This window comes from Balearica regulorum, chromosome 2 (genome assembly GCF_011004875.1).
Source record: "Balearica regulorum gibbericeps isolate bBalReg1 chromosome 2, bBalReg1.pri, whole genome shotgun sequence".
In the NCBI taxonomy this organism is placed as follows: Eukaryota; Metazoa; Chordata; class Aves; order Gruiformes; family Gruidae; genus Balearica; species Balearica regulorum.
The window spans coordinates 133837686-133846911 of record NC_046185.1 but is presented as its reverse complement, the minus strand read 5'-3'; positions in this window follow the sequence as shown (position 1 = coordinate 133846911).

Below are 9226 nucleotides of genomic sequence, written 5' to 3'. Positions count from 1 at the left end.
TCAGGGAGTGTGGTGATAGGATAAGAGGTAATGGGTTTAAGCTAAAAGAGGGTAGATTTAGGTTAGATATTAGGAAGAAATTCTTCACTGTAAGGTTGGTGAGGCACTGGAACAGGTTGCCCTGGAAGTGTTTAAGGCCAGGTTGGATGGGGCTTTGGGCAACCTGGTCTAGTGGAGGGTGTCCCTGCCCGTAGCAGGGGGGTTGGAACTAGATGATCTTTGAGGTCCCTTCCAGCCCAAACCATTCTATGGTTCTGTGATATGATTCTATGAACGTGATCAGGGATATGTGAGTTGGGTTTGAAAGGTGCAGGAAAGACTGAATTTCCTAATAAAAAGGGAAAATAGCAACAGGATTTCTCTTGTGTCCCACTGTCTTCTGCTCCAATTGAAACATTGCTTGTGGGATACTTCAATACTTGGGTGATGTCTCCGGTTTGGAAAAGTCAGCTTGAGGCTGTCAACACACAAATCTAAGTGTGTGCACAGCCATTGATTTCCTTTGCAACTGAATCCTAACGCTCCTTATATCATAAGGATTAGACTATCCCAAGGGAAAAAAGCAAAATCTGGCTTTCCCAATGAATACCTGATTAGGTGTTACACTTCTCTTTCCTAGATAATTAACCCAATCGGGAAGTTTGTTTGGCACATTCTCTACCTGGCAAGACTGGGTGCTCTAGAAAAGGAAAACGCTATTAGTTTGAGAGACTGTGTGATACAAAAGGAATTAAAAATTACCAAGCAAACATAGATATAGCAAAGAGCGAACTCCACTGCAACAAAAATGTCAGAGGCATGTGACAAACACCTCCCGCCATCTGCTCCCCATGACCAGATTTAAATCTGTTTTGGCCAACAATATGACCAGTTAACCTTCTGGCCAAGCTATTTTCAGCCAATGGCAAGTTGCCTCAGTGGGACTGAAGGGTACCACAGGCCAGCTGCGGAAGCATGGGTCTGTCCTGCACCATGGGTGAGGGCATTTCAGCTTTGAGTCCTAAACAGGCTCCCAAAAATCACGTCTTAGTATTAACATCGTATCACCTAATGCTTGTCTAAGTGTTGTTTTACAGAGCATAGCACAGAGTAGCTTTAGCTTGTTGACATTAAACAAAACCTACTCCATCTGTATTTCTCATTCAGTGAAAGGAAGACAAATGGTGTAATCTGTTTCCAGTTGCTAAAAGATCTTGGTTAATTATATTCCTCCAAAATGTAAATTAAACGTGCAATAATGACTCTGACAAATGAAAGTAAAGAATTTTATCTTTTCAATAATTTTATCATCAGGTATGTCCACATAAGTTTAATCTAATATGCAATTAATTCATTCATATATCTGTGCAATTAATTAATTTGTATATGCAGTTTTCAGACTCTTCATCAATAACCTCTAGGAGGTCTATGTCTAGGTTTCTGTTATTGAAATATGAGCAAAATGAAAACTGTGATGCTTACTGAAGTCTTCATGACAATGACTGATAACCCACCAGATTGATACAGCAGTGAAAATGGAGACATGCAGCCTTCATAGGGGGACTTTCATCTCCCAGCTATGCTGGGAGTTCAATGCAAGTGTGCAGATTTTGTAGGCAGTGCTCATTTAGAAAGGCAAGGTATGTCATACATGGCTAAATCAAACCCAGCTCTAATATCCTGTCATCTCCTGTTGAAAGATGTAGAATTTGATTCTACCCTGGAAGTTGTTTTTCTACTACTTCTTTTAAAACTGAATGTCTGCCACATTGAAGTTCCTAGGCACCTTCTTGAGTTTTTTCAGCTTTGGTTGGTGGAAATGGTTGAAACACATGATTAAAAAGTAAGTTGATCATGTTCTTTTAAGTACTCAACTGCTGTCTTCATGCTTTGCATTTCTTATTTAGAATAAATTATATCACAATTAGGCCTCATCTTATCACTTTACCATATAATTTATTTGTCCTATTACTAGCTTTCTGATCTGTTGGACACTTGTACTTACTTAAAGTTAACTGTCAGTCTTCCAGTGAGTAATGGAATTAATGAATTAATATGATAGAATACTGTTTAAAGGGACAACCTGTGTGTTTCTTCTATGACTACCATATTTTACACACACTGCACATTCATCTGAACCATTACAGATTAACTGGTTCCCTCTTACATTAGGTCATTGATGATGCAAGATATGCTTTCATACAAATAAAGAAGTGCCAGACAAATGGGAGAAATCATGGCCCTTGCAATCCTTCTGATGTTAACAGGCCAACATTTCACCCTTAATGACTCTGCAAAATTCACACCTAAACTGCTTATCTTTGCAGGAATAGGTATGGCTTACGTAGTACAAATGACCGAAGTGATCCAAAAGCTCTGTGGTTGGTACTCATGTTGCTGAAATTTTTGGTGACTTGTGTCTATCTTCTAACTTGATGAAGTTGTTTCTCCTACACTTTTCAGACGAATGCTAGGTGAATCAAAGGCAGCCCTTAAAACACAGTGAATCTCACAGAGTAGCCAGCTGTTATTCAGCATTATTTACTCAATTAAAATACTGAATGCATAGTCATGTCACTTTTGTGCAAACAGCCATTCTCCTGAAAATCTCTTAGCATTCACTACTTGTTAGTCCCTATCTCTTCTAAAGAGCTTTAGAAAAAGAAATATGATATGTGGGCAATGAATCACACACATCCATTAGGATAATAGACAAGATTAGTGAATAATTCACCCAATGGACTGAAGTATATTACCATAAACTCTGGCAAATAGTGACAAACAATACAAAATAAATAAAAGAAACAGAAAAAATATCTGGAAAAATTTATTCTTTTATACAGGAACGGAAGTTCTGTGACCTCAGAAGTATCTTTATTTTATTATTCCTCCAAGAAGAACAAGGAGTATCTCTGACACTATACAATCATAATAACAGTCTGAAATGCTTTTAAAATGACAATCAGTTTTTAAAGCAAGCTGTGAGATAAGCAATTATCTTCCTTTACAGATGGGTAAACTAAGGCACAGAGGAATTAAATAATGGCTCAGCTTCATCCACCATCACTCCAGTTCTCTTTCCTACAGAAAAACACAAAGAAAGCAGTTTTGTTCCACATTGCCACATATTATACACAACCAAAATTGCATGCTTGGTGCAGGGTTAATTTTTAAAATGTTCATAAAATCTAACAAAGGACGCAATGTTATGCATACACATTTCTGTATTTCATATGAATCCTCATTCTAATACTTCAAAATACCCTGAGAGCAAAAGGCAGACTCAGAAAACCTATGTAGCTTCACAACCTACAACTTTGTGATTTGAAGCATCTTAGCGTACAGAATAAGAGTCTCCCCCAGTCTAGGAAACCTCACTCCAATCAGAACTGGATTGGGGTACACTTAGAATTCATTAATTAGAAATTTGAAAGCCCAAAGCACTCTTACAATGCTAAATTTCATCTAATGACTCTTCCTAATGACCAACCACACATTAGTTTCGGGGGAGTTCCCGGGACAAAGCGGATTCTCAGACTTTAATCCTTTGTCTAAACCATGAAAGTTTAGCAAATACTGTAAAAATAGGAGCTTCAGATTGACTTTGGTTCCAGCACCAGTGGGCTTCTGTCTTCCCAGGAGAAAAATTGTAAGATATGACTGTCTTTTATTGGTAAAGCTCCTTTCTTCTTGTTAATGTACTAAATTACTAGGGCTACGGAGTTGAAACCTGGGACATGTCTGCACCTTCCTATGTCTTTGTTGGTTAATATTATGAGGAAACACATTCAATGTCTGATTAACTGGTCATTAATCGTTGATGAGTGTGAAACTCATTCTTCTAGTAGTGCATTGCCTCCTCTATTTCATGTGTGATAATAATATTCTAAATCCCGACACAGTTGAAGTATAGACAATTTGTATACGTCCATATAAGTAGAGATACACATGCTAAAGATGAGCCTGTTGTTTATGTGCTAGAACTAGCGATGAGTTATGGCTCCTAAGAAACAGAATGTCATGTTTCTTTCTCCAAAGAATAGGATTGGCACAGACCTTTGTAATACAGGAACCTATTTCTCATGAAATGAAAATGGATAATTTACAGCATCCCTAATCACACAGAAAATGCCTTGTGTGAAATGCCCCGTATGTGTTAAGAGATTATGGATTTGATAGTGTCAATCTATGAACAGGCACAAAAAATATAGTGACTTCATTCAAGGACTTTACACAGAGAGAGAGAGAAAAAACCCCAAGCATTGTAAGATAAAACCTTGCTATATGCACAGTTTGAAGTGAACAGGGTTTTACATGACAGAAACTTGAAAACGCTTGCATTTAGAAATTTGAGAGGTTTCAAGAAAAGGCTAAAACATATTTTAGTGTTAATGTACTAAACTGCAGTTGAAATTTAAGTGAAATTATGGAATTATGTTATTTTCATTTGGTTTGCCTTACTAAATGACAGACTTCATCTTACCTTGCTGAAAGACTTCCCAGCATTTGACTCTTTTGGGTGAATGAGAACAAGATTTACAATTCAGCATAAAGACTATTTCTAGTTTAACAGACACATTTCACTCCTTTCAGCTGACTTTTTTTTTCCTGATTTGGGGTTCATTCAAAATGTAAACTCAGTGAAAACAGGAATGGGAAATGTTTTATTCAAGCCCACACAAGACACAAGAGCCCCAAGGAGAAACCATGCCAGTTCTGAGCCTGACATCGTTCTGACATTATGATGAATTCTGAATTTATTTAATCATACCCAGAATTTCCAAGTATGTCTTTACTAGTTAGTAAGAAATATTTTCTTCAAACCACCCGCAGTGGTTTTATACACAGTCCTACTCGCTGTGGGTAGTTTTCATAGCAAAATCTAGAATGTGTAGATAAGAAGACTTCTTACCCTTTAAAAATCTCAGTCAGTGCATTTGATTTATTTCATGAAGTCTTTTGTTTTACTGCCCTCCACCTCACAAGACGGCCGTGAAATCAGTCTGCTGTGAATGAGTTAGTTGTTAGCAAAAGCATTCTAAAAGTAAGTGGTAAGCATTAATGTTGCACACATTAATATTCGTACAAACATAAAGTAGAAAAGGAAGGAGAGAGGAAATAAATTAACTGACATCCAGATCAACTGGTTTTGATCTTGATGAGTTTATGAAATGAATTACAATTCTTCATTTGCAAGATTATTTAAGATCAATCTTTCTGGACATAATTACCATGTGATTAATATGAATAAACTAAGCAGAAGAACAGACATGATAATTTCCTTTCATTCTATTACATGGATGATCATTGTTTCAATGTCAAACAAAATTAAGCTTTGGCCTTAAAAAACTACATAGCAATCTTAGGATGCATTTAGGATGATAATTTTATGGGGTTTGTTTGGCTGATGGTTCATTTTTAAATAATGTCATGTGCATCTTTAATATCTTGTGAAAACCTTGATGACAAATATCGACACTAGGCTGTGCTTTAATACTGTCAGATTTTTAATTTCAGAAAGTGTAAACATTGCCAAGTTTTGAAGGTCTGGACCAAGGATACTGACATAATTTTCAAAGGCATGGGTTATACCTCAGCACCTCCCTTCGACATAAAACCCAGGGGTTTGACACAAGCAAACCTCTCTATAATCCACTTCATGCATAACAATTCTGTCACACATCCTTCCTGATTATTTGTGAATCCACAGGCCGAATTGTGTTTTGCATATGAGGTTCTGGTGATGTATTTTATCGCTGATACTGTTTCACCTGTATTTAGTTCTAGTGACATGGAAAACACTGGAGCCAATTGTCCTTATTACAGTCCCTATGTATTTCTCCCCAGCACACTTGCACAGGGGGAAGATGTGAGCATGGAGTGTACTTAACTGCCAGGCTGAATGGCTCTGTAATGTAGCTTCAGCATGGCATAAATTAAGCTGTCATTTTTTTGGCAGCAAGTGCAGAGAGGCGATTTTCCTGTACTGTAACATTTGAAACAACAATTTTCTGGCTCCAGTAGTAACTGACAGTTCTGTGTGATACATGCTCAACGTTTGTGCTTCAGGGGCTGCAGCTGGAAAAAACCTCTGGGGTAAGGTATTGTCTTTATTAGCAAATCGAGCTTGCAGTCGCAGAACACTAGCATTTCCTAACTCTTTTCAAAGAGCCTGTCACTCATACCCTAAAAAATTGTCCTTAACATTTACTAGGCTCCATCAAGGTATTTAACTGTGTTGCTTACATGCAAAACGCTATGTTTGATAATGACTTCAGACCTAGTTTCATTAGGAAGATTGCTTACGCAGAGCAATTTCTGGCCACCGGCATTTTATTGGCGACGTGTACCAAGATGATGGCTTGAAGGACAGCCAGGTTTGGAAATGATCTTGGAATGCTTGGCCGCATTCAGGCTGGTGAAGAAGGAGGACGCTGACGGTACTGGGGAAGGAGGGAAGCAGCCCTTTTCCAGCACGCCGCTAACATGGACTCTGAACATACCCTGCCACAAGCCACGAGGCAAGCCTCCCTTTGCTGTCTGGCAAGATGTAAGGGTATGCAAGGTCATTTCACAGAGGAGAGGGAGAGAAGGAAATTAAGGAGTCACCGGCACCAGCAAAAAGACATTTTATTAAATGTATGAATTTTGCAGCGTTCTGTTTCGGAAGTGCGGTCAATTTTGACATCACTCTTTTAAGGATCCGGAGACACATTCTGCTTTTCTGGTACAATGGTGAAATCAGGGGAATTGCACTAGATTTGCAGTTGTACAAGTCAAGGTAGGAATCAGCTCAGTATATTACACAGTCACTTTTCTACCATTGCTAAAAAATACTTGCAGCGTTCCTTAAGCATTCAGATATTTTGACACCTGTATATACTTTCATTGCTTCCAGCCCGAATTACTGCTGTTCCTGTTAACAGGGACCCTGGCAGCCCCTGTCAGCAGACTTTACTACGTGATCCCAGTCCCTCATTGTTGTCCGTTTCAAATATTTTGGCCATAATGTTTACATTTTTAAGTCTTTCCTTCAATGTCTAAATTCATGCTGTTATTGATTTTGAGATGTGGCTCTTAACTTTAAAGCGCTATTGAATCCAGAGCTATAAACTGTGTAAAAATCCACACACTTTCATTGTCCCTCCCGGTCTCCACTTTCTTGGGTCTTGGCTGAGTTTCTCAAAACTATCTAAGAGACTTGGATGGCCAGTTTCCACTGAAACAAAAGCTTTCTAGTGGTGCTTTGGGAAGGCTTGGCTTCGGTAGCTGTACGCATGGGAGATTTCAATCTTTGTCTGTTCGGGTCAAAAGAGGAGGAAGAGAAAATATGTTTTAAAACATTCATCAATGAGCTCAATTTCTGGGATCACTGCTGCCAAGGAAGTGAAATTACCTCCTCTGATTTTTATGTGAGATCTAAATACGCTGCTGCCTTATCAAGTTTGCCATTGTTCACATTCATGTTTAAGTTCATGTGTGTGTTAAGTTCAAGATGTAGTAATAGGAATTGGCACCTGGCTTTTATTGTAGAGACACTCAGTCTTATTCATATAATTAAGGGTCCATAAGTGCTTTCATTACAGACTCAGATTTAGGAAGTTTAAAACTCAGCCATAAAAATCACTTTTGATTAAGGCTTGGCAGACATGATCTTTTTCCAGGATTTCACTTTAAAATCTTACTTTTCTGAGGCATTTCTCAGGGAAAGTGAGGAACCTCTGCACTTGGCTTTGTGATGACTATCCAGCAGATTTTCTGAGCATTCATAATAATGACTGTTATCAGCAGAACTATATGCTTATTGTACAGTCACCAGGGAGTACAGCAGAAATTGTCTTCCTTCATGCCTTTACCGAAAACAAGACTTTAGCTTTAACATTAAAGCCTTTAGGTTTTCCTTGGTTCCCCACAATCTAGATTTCCCTTTTTATGATGTATTCCATACCCAATAAAAGTCACTTGAGTGCATACAAAACTGGACGGGGACCACCTCCATCTGGTGAAGCCTGGAGAAGACTTGTGCTGCTCAGACTTACAGAAGGTTTAGTGAATCAAGGCACTATGGTGCACCTGCTTGTGTTCCTCTGTTTTTCATGTGTGGAAAGTATTTTATTTCAGGAGAGAATCTGATCTGGAAGCTTTTGGCTCTTAAATTCTGATAAACTGTCTACGAATGGTTATATATTCTGTGACTAAAAGGTTGAAAAATCTATTTTTCCATCAGGTATAAGACTTGCTATTCCCTCTCCCATAAAAAGTTAAACTTCTTAGGTTATTATCATCTCTGCCCAGCCAAAGAAATGCTGAAATATTTTGTTATCTTTAGTATAGTATGTTATCTTTTAGTATAAAGATGTGCAGAGCAATGCCACAGCTGTACGCATCTGGAGAGGAGGAGAAGTGAGCAAATGAAATGAAATGAGTCCAATAGCTATGTCCATGGTGTGAGGAGCATGGGAGTATCCCTAATTTAAAGCTAGTTAGGTATATTCTTAAGTACTGCTGAAGTTGGTGAGATGGAAATGTATACCTAGCAGGCACCTTTATGTTTATGAGAGTTTTTTGAACGAGAACCTAAACTGATTTCCTCAAGGATATGTGACCCTCATATACTCACATGTGTCAAAGTAATGGTACCTATGATACAGGAGTGCACATCGTGATGATTTTTAAAAGTGTGGTTTGCTTAAGGCTTGGAAAGCTCCTCACCTCAATCATTGTGTCATTTTCTTTGCCTTAATTTCAAGCAGAGGGCACAATAGCAAAAAGAAGTGTTTCTAGGTGATTTTTTTTTTTTCCTTAACAGTTAGCGTTAGATCATAGCGCTTCCAAATTTAAGGTTCTGGAACAAGCTGCACAAAATAAGAATAGTGGGATTTCATGCTTAGTTGGGTTTTAGGTTAATCAAATAGGCTGGAACTCACATAATTTTAATGAATGAGAGGTGCTTTTCTCTAAATGCACCAAGGGGACTGCCAATTACATACATTACATACATATGCGCACTTACCCTTCCAAAAGAAAAGTATGGACGATGCACACAGAAATAAAATTAATATGGAAACTTAGACTCCAGCAATACAAGCTTTGTACTCCAACGCGTTAACTGTAGCTTTACTTAAAGCTAATTTACAAACTAATATTTATTCTTGCCTCTGAAAGATAAACAAAATCTGTTTGCCAGGTCTAGAGTATCAGATTATGCTGCTGCAGCTTTTATGTGAAGTTTTAATACAAATCTGTT